Here is a 21,655-nt window from a genome sequence, read left to right as displayed (position 1 = left end):
ACAGTTTCCCCTCAAATGACCTCTGAGAGCAGAGTAACGGTAGGCGTCCACCATTCCGGCACGTCAAGCCGTATCCAACGCATTCAATTCATTTTCAATGAAATCCGGCCGATCGTTGTCGCCGTGCTCGCAAAGCATGCTGGGATTCCGGCACGGCGAGCGGCGGACCCGCGGCACGTCAAAAAATTGGGCTCGGCCGGACTTTATGCAAATTTGCCACGGCAGACGGAGTGCGTTGTCCAATGACAGTAGATCATGTGATCTCCTGTGTCGCAGCAGCAGCAGCACAGCAGCTCTCCTCGCTCGCAGATCCGGATCCATGGTACAATATGAAATAATGTTCCATTGGTGACGATTCATACACATTAATTTCCCTCCAAAACTCAAATTTTTAGAGGGAGAAACTTCGGTTGGTTAAAATCACAAGTTATTTACTTTCCCCCGGAGCCATCCACGCCCCACACACCCACTGTAGTAGCAACACGGCGACAACTAGGCATCCAATCCGGCGAGTTACGTTGACGTGCCGGAATAGTGGACGCCTAGCCTAAGTATATGACATGAGACATGAACTCTCGTACAGCTGTTGGACTTCAGAAGAGGTAAAAAACCTGCAGAGTTGAGCTGTCTGAAAACTAAATCTGCCTCCTGTTAGATCGATTCTTTCAATGGCAGCTCAATAACAAGCCGGAGGAATCTCAAGTTAAATAAAGTGTTTATTGGTAGTCACATGTCAAGCATATCAGCGCTGGGCTCAGTGGAACAGAGCTCCCGCAGGAAGTCTGTCAGACTGAGCCTCGATTTCCGGGTATCATTTGCATTTATAGCCTCATAGGTTGGACTCACACTCGACCGAGTATGATTGGACATGAGTAGGTTCAACATGCTTCGTCATATTCTCTGGATCAGCCAAAACAATGTGTGTGTGTGAATCTGGCCTTGCTTTCCCAGGTTTTCCCAATTGTTTTGTCTTCCCATTCCTGGATCACTTTAGGTCATCATGGAAAAGTACAGAGACTATTTCATTTATAATGTCTAAGAACAAAGCCAATTTTTACACAAGCTCGAAATTAATACCAAAATAACTCAAATAAACTTCTCTCACATCCAAAATGTCTGCTGCACCTAGACAAAATATACTTCACAATGTAGGTATTTTTGTCCTCTTTCACCAAATATTCCCCTCATTGTGCTTGGCCTCACGGTTTTCTCTCAAATGAACTCTGTTCATCTGTTTTAATAGGTTTATGCCAGCCACTGTGTTATGTCTACTCACAATACAACATGACAATAACATGACAGCCTCTGTCTCTCAGCGGGTTGGCATCCATCAAAATTTCTACAGAAATTTCTACAGAAATTTCTACAGAAATTTTGTAGTTCTTTCTATCACTGCCCAGTTTGTGACCATATGTATTTGGCAGAAACTTTTATCCAAAGCAACTTACAGGTAGGCTAAGGGGGTCTTTCCTAAGGACCCCAACTGGAGGTATTAGCTTTCATGTAGGGGATTTGAGCCCAGGTCACCTACAATAAAGGAGGGAGGGACTGAATGGCTTTTAACATTGTGTGAGTTACACCATCTTCTTTTGTCTGAACTACATGTATAAGCTTATACGCTGAGGGTCGTTACAGTCACATGTGTCACTGAATACCCACCAATCTGCATGTCGTTAGTGTCTTTATCACCTCCGAATTGTCTACCTGCCTGACAGAGTGAGGCTGCGGCTACACGGAAACGTTTTTCACTGTAAACGATACTTTTTCTTATCGTTTCGCTGTCGCGGCCACACGGAGCCGGCGTTCCCACAACCCCAAAACGATAGTTTTTGAAAACGGGTTCCAGAGTGGGAAAGTTTGAAAACGGCCTCGTTTCGTTTCCATTGTTACAGCTAAAACGTTTTTGCGTCAGTCACACGTTGACGCTGTGAGCCAATTTTAACACTTCTCTATTGTCTCACAGCGTGGCGTGACACAGTGGCGTGTGTACTGCATCGTTTCATCGTTTTCGTCTGGACCAGCAGCGCGTTTCCGTGTGGTCGCAAGAATTTTCGAACCCGTTTTAAAAAAAAAACTCGTTTCGTTTTCGTGTAGCCGTAGCCTAAGTTTTGGTCACAGAATCCAAGGTGAGAATGATTCTCAAACTGCCTCTGGAGGAGAGACAATGCTGCATTGTAGGTGCTGGGAAGGTGAAACCTGAGACCACCTCCTCTGTTCAACGATGTTTTTTCCAGTTTTACATAGATGGGTTCTTTGATTCCTCTCTCAAACTACCTGTCTTCTCTGTCTAGAATGTGGACATTACTGTCCTCCAAAGAGTGTCCCTTCTCCTTGAGATGAAGGTGCACTGCTGAATCTTGACCTGAAGAGGTGGCTCTCCTGTGTTGTGCCATATGCTTGTTCAGCTGTTGTTTGGTCTCTCCTATAAAGAGGTCTGCACAGTCTTTGCTGCACTGCATACATGACACCACCCAGTTTGTGTTTGGGTGTTTAATCCTTTGGGTGAAGCATTCTCTGTCTGAGGGTGTTCTTGGGTTTACTGAAATTAGTTGTATGAACTCAGGTCAATGAGGCCTACAAGGCATTAATACTTGAAAGACACTTTAGGTAATATTTATGTATTACGGATTTAAAATAAACCAGGATGTTCTGGGTCAAAGTGGCCAGAACACAGGCAGAGTTCAGTGTAAATGAACAGAACAGGAGCTTTGACCTCCTCTGCATCCCTGTGAGCAGGATGAAGGCGCCCTCTTGTGTTAGTTTTCAGATTTCAGCTTTGAAACTGCAGGGAGACTTGAGAAAGCTTCACTGAGGCTTTGGCAGATTCAACAACATGAGGAAAGAGAAGTTTAAATATGTGTAACATAACACTGTGTCAGTTTGTTCACAGGACTCACAACCTGTAACACTGATGCTGCTTTCAGGGAACGTCTTCCTTTTATCATTATTTTTTTTGTAAACTTTAACTTATCAATAAGTGGCAGATTAAACAGCACAGTTACCTCTCCATCTGCAGCCTCCAAAGCCGACTGAAACTGAGGAGTCAGCTGGAAACTCCACCTTACTGTTACCTGCTCCACCCAAACTCGTACCTATGACGACCCTTAAACAATACGTGGAACAGAACAACGAGAGTTCATGTTTCATTTCATGCACTTGAATGCATCAGTCAGAAGATTTAGGTGAGCTTATCAGCAGAAGATCATGATTTATAAATATCAACCTCCGCAGAGCGGAGCTGATTATATAAATATAAATGAAAAGCATGAAAATATTCAGAAACATTTACATTTCCTGTACAGCTGCCTGCTAAACGTATCTAACAATGTTGGTCTGATAGATGCAGAGAAAACAGATTTTCTTCATGTTCAACTTTCAGTGGAAGGTTAATGAATGAATCTTTCCCTTCAACAGAAAACAAATAAGTATAATTTAACAAACCCTTGAACAATCCTGACTTTACTGCAGGATTGAGGTGCAACCAGCACTGTCCCTTTCAGTGAAGGAAACTTCCTTGTTCCCTCCCCAAACTGATCTGAAGGTGGGAGGATGTGTGAAACCATTGTGGGACAGTAGAGGAGCTCTTAACACTCTGGAGTCTAAAACCCACTGGTGGTTTCTTTTGACACATCTCCAAAAACACATCTGTAACTCTGAGTTTTTGTCATTCAAACATATGAGTGACACCATTAAAAACCTTGAAACTTGTAGTTTTCAAATATATATAAATTAAAATAAATTATATAGCTGGCCCTTTTTAAAGAGAGTGAACAGACTCTTTGGATTTTCTGTCATCTCAGACTGCAGCAGCCTCCTACGCCACACCTATCACTATTATTCACATGTAAAGTACCAGGTGATTGAGTGGCTATTCACAGGGGAGAACACACCCCATTCAGCCAGCATAAACAAAGCCACGCTTCTACTCACTTGTCAACACACCAACTTGGAGGAGAGACTATGACCAATGCAAGGAAGATGTCGCCTGCTGAAGCTGCACAGCTGATCCAGGAACAACTTGCTCTGGAGAGTGAGTCTGATGACGCCTTGTCAGATCTATCCAGTGACGATGAAGACGTGCATTTTGAGCTTCGTATTGATCCTGCTGAAGAGTAAGTAGGCTTGTGTGTTTTACTAGCTGTTGTCATGATTTATCAGTTAGCTGTGGAGAATCTAAACAGCTACGGAGGTGCTGTCTAGCGATGGTTTATCTCCTCTGCTAATTTTGTATATGTGGAACGTGTAAAATGTAGGCATCAGAAAACTTGCATCATAATTGCATGAGAACTTTTGACCATTCCCTTACGCAAAAAATAATGCATTGTGTATCAGGAGTACTGCCGTTCTTTCTGTGGTACAGCAATTGGTATGTATGAATGCCAAGCACTGTATACAAATGCTAATGTGTGTCATAGTTGTTAGGTGAAGATAATGTAGGACCAATTTCTAAACAATGTCTCTTCTATTATTGTATTTACAGCGATGTGGAAAACATCCCACCTGCACCAGCCAGGAGGAGAGCACGGAGCGATGTGGAAAACATCCCACCTTCACCAGCCAGGAGGAGAGCACAAACCAAACAGCGTCAAACCAAACAGCGCGCACATTCATGGAAGACAGAACGTGATGCAGATGCTCCGCCGCCACCACAGCGCTTTCTTCCTGCAAGGGAGCCTGGTGTTCAGCTGAGGGCAGAGGACAACCACACTCCTCTGGACCTCTTCAAGCTGTTTTTTTCAGAGAATGTTGTGCAAACCCTCTGCCGCAACACCAACAAGCAAGCTGCCGTGAAGGTTGCCAGAGGTGCAAAGTACAGATGGGTTGATGTTGGAGTTGCAGAATTCTACCAATTCCTTGGGCTGATGTTCTACACGAGCATGCTCAAGGTGAAACATGTCACTGACTGCTGGAGGAGAAACACCATCTTCTCTATCCCTTTTCCAGCACAGACTATGGCAAGGGACAGATACAGAACAATCTTCTGGAATCTGCACATAAGTGACCCAGATGAAGACAGAGAAAATGATGCCAAGAAGGGAACCTCAGCACATGACAAGCTGTTCTGTGTCAAACCACTTATGGACACCATCAGAAATGTCTGCAAAGCATTCTACCACCCCCGCAGGAACATTTCTGTGGGTGAACGCATGGTGGCTTCCAGATGTCATGCTATGAGACAGTATATGGAAGCAGAAGTTTCAAAATTCAAAATTCAGAAGTTTCAAAAGTTTCAAAATTCAAACTTCTGCTTCCAACCCCAAAAAACTCTTCCAAACTTTCGCAACCCTCCTCCAACCCCCATCCCCCCTCCCCTCCTCCTCCCTCCTCCCTGACGATTTCGCCGACTTCTTTGATAAGAAGGTTAACGATATCCGATCTTCCTTCCCTCACCTCCCAGCTGTCCACACCACCCACACCTGTCGCCCTCCCACTCCTCCCTACCACCTTCTCCCTCACCTGTCTCCCTCCCTCTCTGTCCCACTTCTCTCCCCTCTCTGCAAATGAGGTCCTCCACCTTGTAACATCCAGCCGCCCCACCACATGTTCCCTTGATCCAGTCCCTTCCCCTCTCCTTCATTCTGCTGCACCTGATCTTCTTCCTTACCTGACCCACCTCATTAACACATCTTTGACATCAGGCTCTTTTCCTTCTGCTTTCAGGACTGCCAGAGTCACTCCTCTTCTAAAGAAACCAGCTCTTGACCCTTCAGAGATCAAGAACTACAGACCGGTATCCCTTCTACCCTTTCTGTCCAAAACTCTTGAACGTGCTGTTTTCAAACAACTGTCCTCTTACCTCCACCAGAACAACCTCTTGGATCCCTACCAGTCCGGGTTCAAGGTGGGCCACTCAACTGAGACGGCCCTCCAAGCAGTAACTGAGTCACTCCAAACTGCTCGAGCTAACTCTCTCTCCTCTGTCCTGATTCTCCTGGACCTGTCTGCAGCATTTGACACAGTGAACCACGACATCCTTCTCTCTACCCTGGAGGGAATGGGGGTTTCTGGCTCTGCACTCTCCATGTTCTCATCCTACCTGACAGATCGCTTCTACCAGGTCACACTGAGAGGGTTTGTGTCGAAGCCACGTAGGCTCACCACCGGGGTTCCCCAAGGTTCGGTCCTGGGTCCTCTTCTTTTCTCCCTCTACACATCATCTCTTGGTTCTGTCATCCACTCCCATAACTTTTCCTACCACTGCTATGCAGATGACACCCAGCTGATTCTGTCTTTTCCCCCTTCTGACACCCAAGTGGAAGCACGCATTGCTGCGTGCCTGGCAGACATCTCGGGGTGGATGTCGATGCACCACCTTAAGCTCAACCTGGACAAGACTGAGCTGGTGTTTCTCCCGGGGAAGGGCTGCCCATTCAGAGACCTGGCCATCACCATGGATGCCTCTGTGGTGACATCAACCCGAACCGCGAGGAATCTGGGTGTGACCCTGGACGATGAACTGTCGTTCTCGCCAAACATCGCATCAGTGACCCGTTCCTGCCGATTCCTCCTCTACAACATCCGGAGGATTCGCCCCTTCCTCACCGACAAGGCAGCACAGGTGCTCATCCAGGCTCTTGTCATCTCCCGCCTGGACTACTGCAACTCCCTCCTTGCTGGCGCCCCGGCTTCTGCCATCAGACCTCTGGAGCTGGTTCAGAAAGCTGCTGCTCGTCTGGTGTTCAACCTCCCCAAGTTCTCCCACACCACTCCCCTTCTCCGCTCTCTACACTGGCTCCCTGTAGCTGCTCGCATCCAGTTTAAGACTCTGGTGCTAGCCTACAGGGCAGTGGAAGGAACAGCTCCTTCATACCTCCAGGCTATGGTCAAGCCCTACACCCCCGCCCGACCACTTCGCTCTGCGGCCACCAGGCGCCTGGCTGCCCCGTCACTCAGGGGTCCCTGCGCACGATCGACACGATCACGGCTTTTCTCTGTTCTGGCACCCCGATGGTGGAACGATCTCCCGACTGATATCAGGACAGCTGAGTCGCTGCCCATCTTTCGCCGTAGGCTGAAAACCCACCTCTTCAAGAAAAACTTCCCTGGTCCGCCCTCTTAGGATAGCACCTGTGCCGTCCTAGTTCCTTACGCACTTATTGTTTCCTCCACCACTGGCACCCTCTATATTTTCATTACCCCCTACCCGAACCAGGGTTTGCATCCCATTCCTGCTTTTTCTACCTCTTTTATTTCTTCCCCTACCCGAACCAGGGTTTGCATCCCCACCCCGCTGTGACTGGTGTGCAGTTGGTGAGAGGCTGGTTGGTTATCGCACTTACTCTAGCACTAGTTTTGCTCTTAGCTGTTTGGTAGTGGAATGAAATGCACTTATGATTTCTTGTGACCTGAAGTTCTTTTGCCTACCGATGTTGAACGCACTTATTGTAAGTCGCTTTGGTTAAAAGCGTCTGCAAAATGACCGTAATGTAATGTAATGTAATGTAATGTAATGTACAAACCAACTAAGTGGGGCTTCAAGTTGTTTGTGCTTGCAGACTCCACCAATGGATACACTGTCAACTTTTCTGTATACACAGGAAAGAACAATTTTCCCATGGGCCATGGACTCTCTTATGACTCTGTCATGACACTGACTGACAAAGGATATTTGGGATCTGGATACAATGTCTTCATGGACAATTTTTACACGAGCCCAAAGCTTTTCAAGGATTTGCATGATGCCAAGTTTGGTGCTTGCGGAACCTACAGAGAATCCCGGAGGGACTGCCCACGCAGTAGCATCAATGCACTGGCAAAGCATTCACCTAGAGGAGAAATGCGCTGGATAAGAGATGGTCCTGTTGTCTATGTGAAGTGGATGGATACACGATAGGTGTCTGTCTGCTCCACCATCCACGCAGCCTACACTGGAGATGCAGTGCAGCGAAGAGTGAAGAGCAAACAGGGTGTCTGGTCAAGAAAATCTGTTCCATGCCCCAAACCTGTGATAGAGTACAACAAGCACATGGGTGGTGTGGATTTATCTAACCAGTTGCTCCAATATTACACAACACAGCATAAAACTGTAAAGTGGTACAAGAAGCTCTTTCTTCACTTCTTGGACATCGTTTCAACAAATGCCTACATTCTCCACAAAGAGCTCACGCAAAGCATGCACAAGAAAAGCATGACCCACAAGCAGTTCATTGAGAAGCTTACTGCAGAGCTGTGTGGTGTATCATTGCATTGCGAGGAACCAAAGGCTCCACCAAAGGAAGATGGCAGGCTACACTTGCCAGTTTGCGGGGCTGGATCATCCACAGATGGGAAGAGAGCCAGTGATGGTCGCAGACGCTGTGTGTACTGCATACAGCAGGGCAAAGCAATGAAAACTCTCTGGAAGTGCACAGTGTGTGCTGTCTACCTCTGCCTTCAACCAGACAGAAACTGTTATGTTGCTTGGCACAGCTGATTGGAACTGAATCTTACTGTAGATCTACTACACAAATGCTTGAGCTGCCCTAGTCCCAGGGCGGACTCTTTGTCATGATGTGTATGTGTGTGTACTCTACTTTACTAGAAAAAAAAAAAACTAACCCTACTTTGCATCTGCACTGTGTAACTATTTATCTGATTTATACTTTATATTTTCAAACTGTGTATTTACATTTTTTGTACTTTGAAGACACTTTGTATACTGCACTGACACAATAGAGTGTGGGGGAAGGCAGCAATGTCCTGCCAGTGACAGACAATTATCACATGGAGAGTGACAGGGGGGTGGGGGCAATCAGGGGTGTTACACACCCATCTAATTAGTATTCAACTAACAGAAACACTGCCTGGAGTTACAATTACTTTTTTTACAGTTAGTGTGAAAACAAAAAAACATTTCTGACTGCACTTTTTACTTTTATGCAGCCAACACTTTTGTTTACAAGGTTCAACCTTCAAAAGTCTTGGCTAGATATATTTATAGTGTGTTTTCTTGCACTGTTTGAAGACCTCTAAAACTTGTTTTTTTGTACAGTTGTGTTTCCCCTCAATTTAAATAAAACTTGTTTGTATTACATTCACTTCACTCTCATATTGTTTTTTGTCAGGCTTTTCAGAATACAACCATATGTGTCACTTTTGCATAGATGTTTACAGTTAGTTGAAATACTTGAAAATGTCAAGGTGGTGACACTGCCTCAAAGTCTCTGAAAAGGCCTAAGACTCCAGAGGGTTAAAGATTCAACAAAGAGAAACATGCAGCTGAACCTAAATAAAACTTGAACAGAGAACTTACAGGAGAGGTTTTTAATGCTTTTATGCATCAATCTTTACTTCATTGGCTCCCTCCATGGGATTCAAATTTGGAACATTTTCCTAATAAAAGAAAAAGATGTCAAGGCTCAAAAAGCACCTTTATCATTGTTTTACTGTGTAATATGTAGGATCCATAAACTCATTTATTACCAGCTCTATCAGCATGGAGAGAATCCCCTTTTCTCCCAAAAGATCCCAGGTGCTGCTGCTGAGGTGTTTCTGTAAGTTTATCACACCAGCTGGTGAAATGATATGAGTCCCTCTACAGTTGTTGTAGATATCAGCTGAGATTCAAACTAAAAGACACATTCTGTGTCTGAAACTGTGAGAGACTGTTCAAGTGGGACTGAAAGCAGATTCAGAGGGTTGTGATGTATGTTTTTCCACCCAAATGATCTGATAACTGTCAGAGATGCAGCAGTGCTATGAAGCTGCAGTTATTGGACACAATGAGAGCTGACCATCTCTGTGGCTCAGAGGAAAACTGAGCAACAATGTATTTTAGATAACTTATATATTATATATATTATTTATATATTTCTATAACTTACAAATGAGGATATAACAATGCAGCTAACAGCAAAGCTAACAATAAGCTACATAGAAGGAAAAGCATCAGCCAGGCTCTGTCAGAGGTGACAGTGTAGAAACAGAGTGCAGGCATAGAGGGAAGTACAGGTTAAGTGGGAGATTACATTTCTACACCTGAACAGGGACTTGAACCCTGGACCCTCAGATTAAAAGTCTGATGCTCTACCAGCTGAGCTATCCAGGCCCTATGAGAGTGTGTCTGAGTGACAGCTGACATCTGAAACACTTCCTGAGTCCAAAGCTGTGACACTGTTTTCTGAACAAACGCCTGGTTGATGTGAACTTGTGTTGCAGCCGCTGAGCATAAAGAAGAAGGCCTTCATGGAGGGAAACAGGGAGTTAAGGAGGAGTGTGAAGAAAAAAGGAAGAGAGCAAGTCGGTGGGAAACTATCTGCAGCAGAACAGTGTGAGGGATGTGTGGTCAGGAATGGAAAAGCTCACAGGCTTTGGGATAATGTGGGATCAGACAGATGGAAGAGTTCAGACAAACTCAGCATGCTGCTGCCTCCTGCTACAGACCTCACATCCTCCATGTACCAACAGCTTCCCTGTCACACCTCAGCACATCTACATGAAACTATCACATCTATAGGAAAATAAACTATGGCCTCATCTGGAATACAAACAAAAGAGATGATTGTGGATTTTAGGAGGAGCAGCAGTCAGCTGAACAGCGTCTCCATCCTCGGTGAAGAGGTGGTTGAGGATTACAGATACCTGAGGGTTCACCTGGACAGCAGACTGGACTGGAAATGCAACACTGAGGCTGTCTACAAGATGGGACATTCAGTAAACTATTCCTATAACTATATATATGCTAACTGAGCTGGCATGGGTTGGTGCACTAAACACATGTTACTGAGTTTAATATTTCTGCATCTTTTAGTAAAAACAGTAAAGAATGAGTGTATATTTCCAGCCAAATTCCCAATAAAGCTGCTCTCATCCACATATTTTTCTGTTTCTTCTGTCAGACGGCTAAACTGAAAATCAGCCCATTAAGACTACGGGTCAACTCGTGGTCACTTAAAGCATGTCCAGACTGTCGCTCTGCTCTAATAAAATCCTGATTTTGTAACAGCAGCAGGATGTTTATTCATCAATTAGCCTACTAATAATGAACTATGAGAGGCATTTCACGTGTTGAGAGCGACTTCCATTGTTATTGTTATTATTATCACGTATATCAGCAGTTCAGAATATTTGATCATTTATATTTATAATTTAATATTTATACATGTAAATAAAATACATAATACTCACAAGAGGTCCTGATTATTATCTATTTATTGACATAACACTGAGATGCTCCATATGTGAGTCCATTGTTGCCAGTTAACTGCAGCCTTGTACCTTTCAGCAGCAGCTGTTACCGCTGAGCAATCAGTTCCCTCTGCACTGAGGATCATATGAAAGCAGCTCCTGCAGCTTCAGGTTAGGACTGACAGTCGGCGGAGCTAGCTGGTCGACGGACGGGACGTGGAGTGGATTTGAAATCGTAGTTCGGAGGAGTTGGAGGTTTGGAGTGACGTGGTGGTTGGCATAAACTGATTTGTGACTGGATTGTATGGCGTCTCAGGGTGAAGACGAGGGAGATGATGAAATGGATAATGGAGATTGGAGTCATGTATGTGGTAGTGGTAGGTCAGGAAAAGAGAGAAGGACAAAGGAAGATAATATGAGGGGAACGCAAAGTAGTAAGCGAAGTCTAGAAGGAAATAGCTCAGAGGAAAATAATATAGTGTGTAAGAAGGTTGTCAGGGAGGAAACCAAAATAATTATAAAATTCAGGAAAGAAGATGAGGGTATTCAACTAAGTCCATTAAATTTATCGAGGGAACTAAAAAAGAAGTTTGGTGAGGTGATTCTGGCTAAGATTCTGAGAGATGGAAATCTGTTGATTATAGTTGGGAGTGAAGAGCAGAAAAACAAAGTGATGAATAGTCAGAACATTTGCAAAAAAATGGTGAATGAGATAAAGATATTGGGAGAAGCTAAAATAGCTAGAGGAGTAATTTATGGAATACCGGTGGATAAAGATCTAGAAAAGTTGAAACGTAGTATTAGTGGAAATGAGATAAGCAACATTAAAAGATTAATGAGAACAGTGGAAGGAAAGAGAGTGGAAAGCCTGTCAGTGATGTTAGAATTTCAAGGAGAAGTTCTTCCGGAAAAGATAAGAGTTGGATGTATGGTCTTTCCTGTTAGGCCATACAATTCTCCTCCGCTAAGATGTTATAAATGTCAGAGATATGGACATATAGCAGCAGCATGCAAGGGGAAACAAAGATGTCCAAAGTGTGGAGGGGAGCATGGATATGAAGAGTGTAAAAATGAAAAGGATATTTGCTGTAACTGTGGAGGGCAACACAGGGTGACTTATGGAGGATGTGAAGTTAGAAGAAAAGCAGTGGAAATAGAACAGGTTAAAGTTACTCAAAATATAAGCTATGCAGAAGCTGCAAAGAGAATGAAGAAGCCAAGAGAGGTGTCAGGGGAAACTATTATAAATACAACAGCAGAACAAAGACAGATGAGAACAGAAACAGTGATGACAGCTGAGAGGAATACAACAGCAGAACAAAGACGGATAAGAACAGATACAGTGATGACAGCTGAGATGAATACAACAGCAGAACAAAGACAGATAAGAACAGATACAGTGATGACAGCTGAGAGGAATACAACAGCAGAACAAAGACGGATAAGAACAGATACAGTGATGACAGCTGAGAGGAATACAACAGCAGAACAAAGACGGATAAGAACAGATACAGTGATGACAGCTGAGAGGAATACAACAGCAGAACAAAGACAGATGAGAAAAGATGCAGTGGTGACAGCTGAGATGAATACAACAGCAGAACAAAGACAGATGAGAACAGATACAGTGATGACAGATGAGATGAATACAACAGCAGAACAAAGACAGATAAGAACAGATACAGGGTTGACAGCTGAGAAGATTATGTTGTTCGTTGCATATGTAATTAACTGTACAGAGCAAGTAAAATATAAAACAGAAAAAATCAAAATAATAGTGAAAGGAGCAGAGAAATTCTTTGGGATAAAGGACATATCTTGGGAGCACATAAATAAAAAGTTGGGGGGAGAAGGGAAGACAGGAGGACAGGAAGACAGAACATAATGTTCATCCTGCAGTGGAATGCCAGGAGTTTAATTGCTAATGGACAGGAGTTTAAGGGATTTATTAAAGAATTTAAAAAAGAGTTGGATATCATATGTATTCAGGAAACTTGGCTTAAACCAAGTTTAGATTTTGTTATTAAAGGATATGAAAGTGTTAGAAGAGATAGAGAGGGAGGGGCTGGAGGAGGCTGTATAATATTTATAAAAAATGGAGTTCAATTTTGAGTAATAGCTAAAGGAAAAGAATTAGAATATATTATTATTGAAATTTGGACAATAAATGGGAACATTAAAATAATAAATTTTTATAATCCATGTAAAAAACTATCTTTAGAGGTAATGGAGGAATTTGGGAAGTATTTAGAGGGTAAAGTGATTTGGTGTGGGGACTTTAATGGGTATAACTCATTATGGGGTAGTTATAATGATCATAATGGGGAAGTAATTGAAGAAATAATGGATGTTAAAAATTTGGAAGTATTAAATGATGGGAGTGGAACAAGAATTCATTTTAGAGATAATACAGAGTCAGCCATTGATTTGACAATAGTGTCAAATTCTTTAGCAGGTAAAAGTTTATGGAAAGTACTTAATGAAACAACTATAGGAAGTGATCATTACCCTATTATGATAGAAGTTAAAATGCATATAGAGAAATATTGTCTAAATGAGATGGAAAAATGGTGTTTTAGATCTGCAAATTGGAAAATTTTTAGGAATAATAGTGAATTAAAAATACGAAAAGTGGATTTAAATAGTAGTATTGAGGATTTGAATCTTAATATATGTAATGCTATAGTAGAAGCGGCGCATCAAACTATAAGGATAAAAGGAGGGAAAAAGGAAAGGAAGTTGGTACCATGGTGGACAATGGAATGTACTGCAGCTATTAAGAAACAAAATAAAGCGTTTAAAGTATTAAAAAAAAAATCATAACCCTCAGAATTTGAATGAATACAAAAAATTACAGGCGATGGTAAGAAGAACTATTAAAAATGTAAAAAGAGATTATTGGAGGAGTTTTTGTAACTCAATAGGGAGGGAGACAGAAATATCTAAGGTATGGACAATGATTAAAAGAATGAAAGGAATTAATAGAGTGACTGGATATCCAGTATTAAATAATGGAGAAAAAGCAGCAGTGACAGATAAAGATAAGGCAGAGATGTTAGCAAAAGTGTTTGTTAAAATTCATAGTTCTGAAAATATCAGTGTAGATGGGAAAAAAGGGAGAGAAAAAACAATTCTGGAAAATAAGGAGCTATTGGAAAAAATGGTAGAATTGGATGATGTATTGAATATGGCATTTACAATAATGGAATTAAATGGGGCACTTAAAAAATATAAATTAACAGCACCAGGGAAAGATCAGATTTGTTATGTAATGGTAAGTAATTTAAGTGAATTTTCTAAAAACATATTATTGGAATTGTATAATCGAATTTGGGAGGAGGGAGAAATACCAAAAAGTTGGAAAGAAGCTGTGGTTATACCAATTAGAAAGCCAGGGAAAGATGAATCAAAACCAGAAAATTATAGACCAATAACTTTAACATCCAATATATGTAAAATAATGGAGAGAATGATGAATGAAAGATTGTTATATTATATAGAAAGTAAAGGACATATATCAGAGGTTCAAAGTGGATTTAGAAAAGGGAGGAGTACAATGGATCCAGTAATATGTTTAGAGCATGAAATTAGGAAGGCTCAAGTAAATAAAGAGTGTAGTAGCAGTATTTTTTGATATTGAAAGAGCGTATGATATGATGTGGAGGGAAGGGTTATTAGTTAAAATTAGAAGAATGGGTATAAGTGGTAACATGTTTAAATGGATTAAAACATTTTTAGAAGGAAGAAAAATACAAGTGAGAATAGGGAAGGAATATTCTGAAAATTTTAATATAGAAAATGGGACACCACAAGGAAGCATAGTAAGTCCATTATTATTTCCTGTGATAGTCAATGATATGTTTAAGGAATCAGAAGGAGGAATGGGTTGTTCACTGTTTGCTGATGATGGCGCAATGTGGAAAAGAGGAAGGAATTTAAAATTTATTGTAAAGAAGCTACAGGAAGCAATTTCAATGGTGGAAAAGTGGTTATATAAATGGGGATTTAGGTTTTCTGTGGAAAAAACTAAAATAATGTTTTTTACAAGGAAAAGAGTGGATGGAGAAATTAAGTTGAAAATATATGGTCAGGAATTGGAAAGAGTTAAGCAATTTAAATTTCTTGGGTTATGGTTGGATGAAAGAATGACTTGGGGTGTACACATTAAGAAAATAATAGATAAATGTAGGAAGGTTTTGAATATAATGAGATGTTTAGTTGGTACTGAGTGGGGGGCTGATAGAAGGTCATTGAAAGCTATTTATACAGGTTTAATTAGGTCAGTATTGGATTATGGGAGCATAGTATATAATTCAGCTGCAGATACTAATTTACAAAAGTTAAATACTATTCAATATCAGGCTTTAAGAATATGTACAGGTGCCTTTAAAACATCTCCTATGGCAGCATTACAGGTGAAATGGGTGAAATGCCTCTAAAAATGAGAAGGGAACAATTATCCTTAAACTACTGGTCAAAATTACAAGGTCAGAAAAAAGATAATCCAACAGTAAAAGTATTAGAAACAGGGTGGGAAAAAAGGAAAAATTAAAAGTTATGGAACAATACTAAATGCTAAAATTAGGGAAAAATATTTAGATAAAATAGATATAAGTCAAACGATTCCATTACACACAGTTCCACCATGGATAATACCGGAAGCAAAAGTAGATTTATCATTATTAGAAAAGAAGAATAGAAATAATTTTACTTTGAATAAATATATTGTACAGGAACATATAAATCAATATTATAATTATGTACATATATATACTGATGCATCCAAAACTTTAGATGATAGGATAGGGATAGGTATGATTGTACCGCAATTTAAAATTAAAGTGGGGAAAAGGGTAAGTGATGGAGTATCAGTATATACTGGAGAAATGATTGCGGTACTTTTAGCAGTTCAATGGATAGAAGAGGTTAAACCATTAAAATCAATTATATGTTCAGATTCAAGTTCTTCATTCGTTAGTATTCAAAATAGTAAGTCAGAAAGTAGACCAGATGTATTAATAGAAATGGAACAAACGCTATATAGAATTAATATGATGGGGCTTATAGTTCATTTTATATGGGTACCAGCGCATTATGGAGTTGAGGGAAATGAAATGGCAGATAGAATGGCTAAACAGAGTGTAAAACGAGTAATGATTGATATTAATGTAAGAATGAGTGTAAAAGAGGTAAAGGGTATTATAAAACAAAAAATGGAAGAGAGATGGCAAAAGTTATGGGAGGAAGAAAGAAAAGGACGTTGGTTGTTTAAAATACAAAGGAAAATAGGGAAAATGAGAAGAACAGAAAGAAGTAGGAGAGAGGAGATCATTATAACAAGACTTAGAATTGGACATAATGGATTAAATAAAAACTTATATATGATAGGAAAACATCAATCAGGGAAATGTGAGTGTGGGGAAGATGAGACAATAGAACATGTTATGATATATTGTAGGAATTATCAGGTTCAGAGAAATAATTTAATTAGAAAGCTTAGTAGGATGAAAATGAAATTAGATATAGTAGATTTATTGCAAAAAGAATCAGGAAACAGATGTTATCAGGTAATTTTTTATTATTTAAAACGGTGTAGGTTATATAATAGAATATAGTACAGATAAAGTATATAAATGAGGGTATATGAGTAGGGAATATGTAAAAGTGTAGGCATAAGTAGATATATGGGTGTATAGATGTGTGTTTATGTATAGGTATATATATATATATATATATATGTGTGTGTGTATATGTATATATATAAATATATATTGAACGGGTATATATAAATATAGGGATATAGATAAATGTCATGTGATCCACACTCCATATCAGTAGGTGGCGGTAATGCTACTAAAAGTTGTTTGCCAACCGCCAATATAAAAACCGAAAGAGAGAGAGAGAGCGCGCGAGGTCCACTGTAAGGAGGATGAACGGTGTAGGTAGGAAGGCGACTGTCCCTGTACTTGTAGATGATGCTAAGGTAGCAGTGACTCCTGCAGAGAAGGCCAATCTTTTAGTGGAGACATTTAGAAAGGTGCACAGTTTGGACAATTTGGATGAAGAAAGCAGGGACATGAGGGATCAGCTTGTGAGTCAGTCTGTGTTTCCCCAAGATTCAGTATGTGATGATGTTAACGTTAATGTTTTCTTTTCTATAGATGAATTAAAGCGAGCCATAGCTGCAGGTAGGAAGACGGCTCCTGGGATGGATAACCTGCATTATGAAATGTTCAACCATGTCTCAGACATCGTTTTGGATGAACTGCTTAGCCTCATGAATAAAAGCTGGAGGCAAGGTAAGCTGCCAAAGGCGTGGAAGCATGCAGTTGTTATCCCTGTGTTGAAGCCTGGGAAAGACCCTAGCTCCCCCTCTTCATATAGGCCCATAGCCCTTACTTCTGTTGTGTGCAAGTTAATGGAGCGAATGGTGACTGATAGATTGGTCCATTTTTTTGGAAATAAAGCGAGCATTGGTAGATTACCAGAGTGGGTTTAGGAAGGGAAGGAGTACTATGGACAATGTGGTTGCTCTTGACTATGAAATAAGGAGAGCTTTTGTTAACAAGGAATCACTCATTGCTGTGTTTTTAGACATAGAGAAGGCCTATGATATGATATGGCGGGAAGGCCTCCTTTTAAAACTCTTGAGACATGGTGTTAGCGGACGAATTTTTAGTTGGATTAAGAACTTCCTAGAAGGTCGTACTATTCAGGTTAAAGTAGAGCAAGCCTTCTCTGACGTAGCGTACATAGATAATGGCACTCCGCAGGGAAGCGTAATCAGCCCGATTCTCTTCAACGTTATGATCAATGACATGTTTTTAGACCTATCCCAAGGGACCGGGAAGTCCTTGTACGCAGATGATGGGGCCCTTTGGGTCAAGGGCAGGAATATCCCTTTTATCTCAAATAAGTTGCAACACGAGTTGAATATTGTAGAAAATTGGGCTAGGAAATGGGGTTTTAAGATATCTGTGGTTAAATCTAAATTTGTGGTTTTTAGTCGAAAAAGGAAAATATGTGATGTGTCTTTGTCTCTTTATGGCTCCCCCATAGAGAAGGTGGAATCTTTCAAATACCTAGGTATGTGGCTCGATAGCAAACTTAATTGGAACAACCATATTTCCAATATAATTGCTAAATCTGGCAAGGTGTTAAATGTTTTGAGATGTTTGACTGGGTTTTCTTGGGGGGCGGATAAGGGCACCCTGTTAACCGTATACCAAGCTATGATAAGGTCTATTTTTGATTATGGGTGTCAGGTATATGGGGCAGCTGCACCTTCTTGTTTAAAAAAGATTGATATTATGCAGTCAAAGGCCCTTAGGGTCTGCCTTGGTGCGTTCTCCTCCACATCTACCTCTGCGCTCCTTGTCGAAACGGGAGAGAAGCCTCTAACGCTAAGGAGAATCCAACTCTCGTTACACAACTGGAATAGACTCAGAGAAAGATTGTCTACCTGCCCTACTGGTCATATCTTCACGGACTGCTATGAATTTGGCCCCGAGCAGGCAAGAAATCAGCCTTTCTTAAAACAGTGCATGGAATGGGCCAAGGAATTTAAGTTAGTTGACTTGGTTCCAGTTCAGAGTTCATATTGGGGACCTGTCCCTACTTGGCTCCTCCCCTCTGTACAAGTCGATCTTGGGTTGCACAAAGATAAACACGATGAAGAAGTAGAATTCTCTAGGGATTCTGCTGTGGAATACATCCATCTTAACTGGAACTCTTCTTTAAAAATATTCACAGATGGATCTAAAGACCCTGATTCCGGTAGAGTAAGTTGCGCTTTTTGTATCCCAGTGCTCAATATTAAAAAAGGGTACAGGATAAGTGACAATATGTCTGTATTTACTGCAGAGGCGATGGGCATTTTAAAAGCCCTGCAATGGGTGGTAGAGGCGCAAACTAAACTCGTGTTGATCTGCTCCGACTCCCTGTCAGTCCTTCGCTGTCTTCAAGTTTATTCTTCTAATGCTCGTCCTGATTTAATCTCTGATATTCTTCTACTGTTGAATGACCTTTACAAGAGAAGCTGTTACATCTCATTTCTGTGGGTCCCAGCTCACATGGGTATTGAGGGAAACGAGCTAGTCGACCAATGTGCCAAAGAAAGTTTAGAGAGCAATGCAGTTAGTTTGCCAGTCAGGCCTGGTCGAACAGAACTGAGGAGTAAGCTTATGAAGGAAGTGTTCCAGTCATGGCAACTCCAGTGGGACAGAGATGTAAAGGGAAGACATCTGTATGCAATTCAGCCGTCTATAAACACTCCGTGTATTGTACCTGGAGTTAGGTCTCAGCAGGTAGTGCTAACACGTCTCAGATTTGGGCATTGCGCCCTGAATTCTAATTTACACTTGATTCATAAACACAGAGATGGACTCTGTGACGTGTGCAGAGTACCCGAGACAGTTTCCCATGTATTATTAGTGTGTGTGAATTATAGAATGTTTAGGCGTATACTTTTTACTGAATTGTTCGATCTTGGTGTTGCCACTGTCTCCATCCCCGTTCTGTTGCAACTGAAGGACTATAAAGTTACCTCCAGTTTAGTGAAGTTCTTAAAATCCTCTGGCCTCTATGCCAGAATTTAAGAGACTGACGCATCAGTAGTGATCCTGATCATCCTGTAGGTGGCGGTAATACGCCAGTTGGCGTCTAACCCGCCAGTCAAATTCAAAAGAAGAAGAAGAAGAAGAGAGCGCGCGCGAGTGGTGGTGGGCAACCTGAGCTGGAGCCCATTGAAAACACTGTGTTTTGTCTGCCACTTTTTTGCCCAAAATCCCTCAGTTTTGTGGATGTAGCAATCGGTCTAACCGAGAGAAGGGAAAGGGTTACTATCGAGTACCTAAGGTAATCGCCCATAGAGGTGAGAAATGGAAAAAAAACTCACAGAACAACGCCGCAAAAAGTGGATAGCTAACGTACGTTTACAGACTGGAGGGGCTGGATATGCGGTGACCACTTCGTCAAAGGTATGTGCGAAATCTAACTGTTTTGTAGTAGTGCAGTAAAGTAATATGTTGTTAAATGCCATTCAACAGTAATGTAGTACGGGCTACGTTTGGGCTTTGTTTTGAAGCGTGTTGTTAGCTACTGAGTCAGTGGACTGGGCTCCGACGGTCAAGATGGGTTACCAAAACACAGAGCTAAGACACCGCCATCGGTGTTTCATGCGATCTCTGAGAGTGGCTGATCTAAACAAAACAAATTTGTCACGTCGTCACAATCTTCACGTTTCAGTAGTATCCACGAAGTGCTTAAGTGCTAACAGCGCACATTAGCTCCCAAGTTCTTGACAACAGAATCGCTCGCTCTCTCTGCCTCGTGCATTAGGCTAACAAAGACACAATGTCAGCATTTGGATCTCGGCATTTTATCAAAACATAAACATTTTTTTATTGTTATTTGAGTGCCAACATTCACAGCTCGGCCTTCAACATGTTAAGTTCTGCTTTACTGCCCAGACCTGCACTACACACTGCATTTTCCACTGGGATAATACACCATAAACAACACAGAAAACAAGCTTACCCTGGCCAACACCAAAACACAATCATTCTGTAGACGTTTTACTCCCAGTTTGCTGATCCGTCCGCTGTGGTAATAGTTGTATGCCTCCAAACTTTTGTGGGCCTTCATCTGTTGCTTGGTGTAGTAAGAAGTCTGAAGAACCAGGTAGCTCGTTATGTCCACAGCCTCTATTTTCGGCAAATCGTTCCGGTCCACTAAAGCTGCAGTTTTCTTGACTTCTTTCTGCAGTTTCGCTGAAATCTTTTGTGATTTAAAAAGTTTGATGATCAATGTCAAATATAGAATGGTTCTTTCCAGACTTATCTGAGTATCATTTGGCTTTTTGATAGAAGTGTGCAGCCAAAACATGTGATTAGATGTGTTTAACGTACACAATATGCCATATTTCATGATTGGATCTTAAAATGACTTAAAGTGGAATTCACCCTTTAAACAACATCGTGCCCAATCACTATATTTGACCATAATATAATAGTGAATTGTGCTGCCACTGGGTATTATGTCTTCATATTAAATATAAAACCTTTTCATTTTTTAGAAATGGTGATTTGACACGTCATGAAATCACCGGAAGAAAAAATAACAAACTACAACGGTTATGTCACTTTGATGACACAAGAGGGCGCAAGAACACATACAAATGATGGCAGTATGGATGTACATACCGGTAATGTATTTTGACACACTGGACTATCCGTAGTCGGATATTTGTGTGTGCAATTCGCATTGATGCGTGTATAGTCCAACTGTTGTGGTTGTGGAGGATGACAATGGTTCATTTTTGCCTCAAATAAATAAGCCGAAAATGGCTACAAGATCGCGGAGGAGCACAATGAATTCACATTTTGACTTGACGTAGGCTACTCGTCCATCGAACACAGGCAATATCATCTCGCCATCGAAATGACCAAAGTTTCATCCCCATCTTTCTCCTAAGTGCACCGTGATGACTGTGCGCAACTCTACGGTAAAACTCAACTTTAATAATGTATTCTTGAATTTACTTTGTTGT

At 41.4% G+C, this 21,655-nt stretch overlaps 1 non-coding gene and 1 pseudogene across 1 annotated transcript; one reads left to right on the top strand and one right to left on the bottom strand.

The window, feature by feature from the left end:
- LOC142388029 (NLR family CARD domain-containing protein 3-like) overlaps nucleotides 1–21,655 on the top strand; it is a 483,074-nt pseudogene that overhangs the window by 344,636 nt on the left and 116,783 nt on the right.
- trnak-uuu (transfer RNA lysine (anticodon UUU)) lies at nucleotides 9,955–10,027 on the bottom strand. Its single transcript has one exon. It is a non-coding gene; the product is annotated as a tRNA-Lys (tRNA).

The sequence above is a fragment of the Odontesthes bonariensis genome, chromosome 2 (assembly GCF_027942865.1).
Source record: "Odontesthes bonariensis isolate fOdoBon6 chromosome 2, fOdoBon6.hap1, whole genome shotgun sequence".
Taxonomy (NCBI): Eukaryota; Metazoa; Chordata; class Actinopteri; order Atheriniformes; family Atherinopsidae; genus Odontesthes; species Odontesthes bonariensis.
The sequence above is the reverse complement of the archived record's forward strand: the minus strand, read 5'-3'. Positions and strand labels throughout refer to the sequence as shown.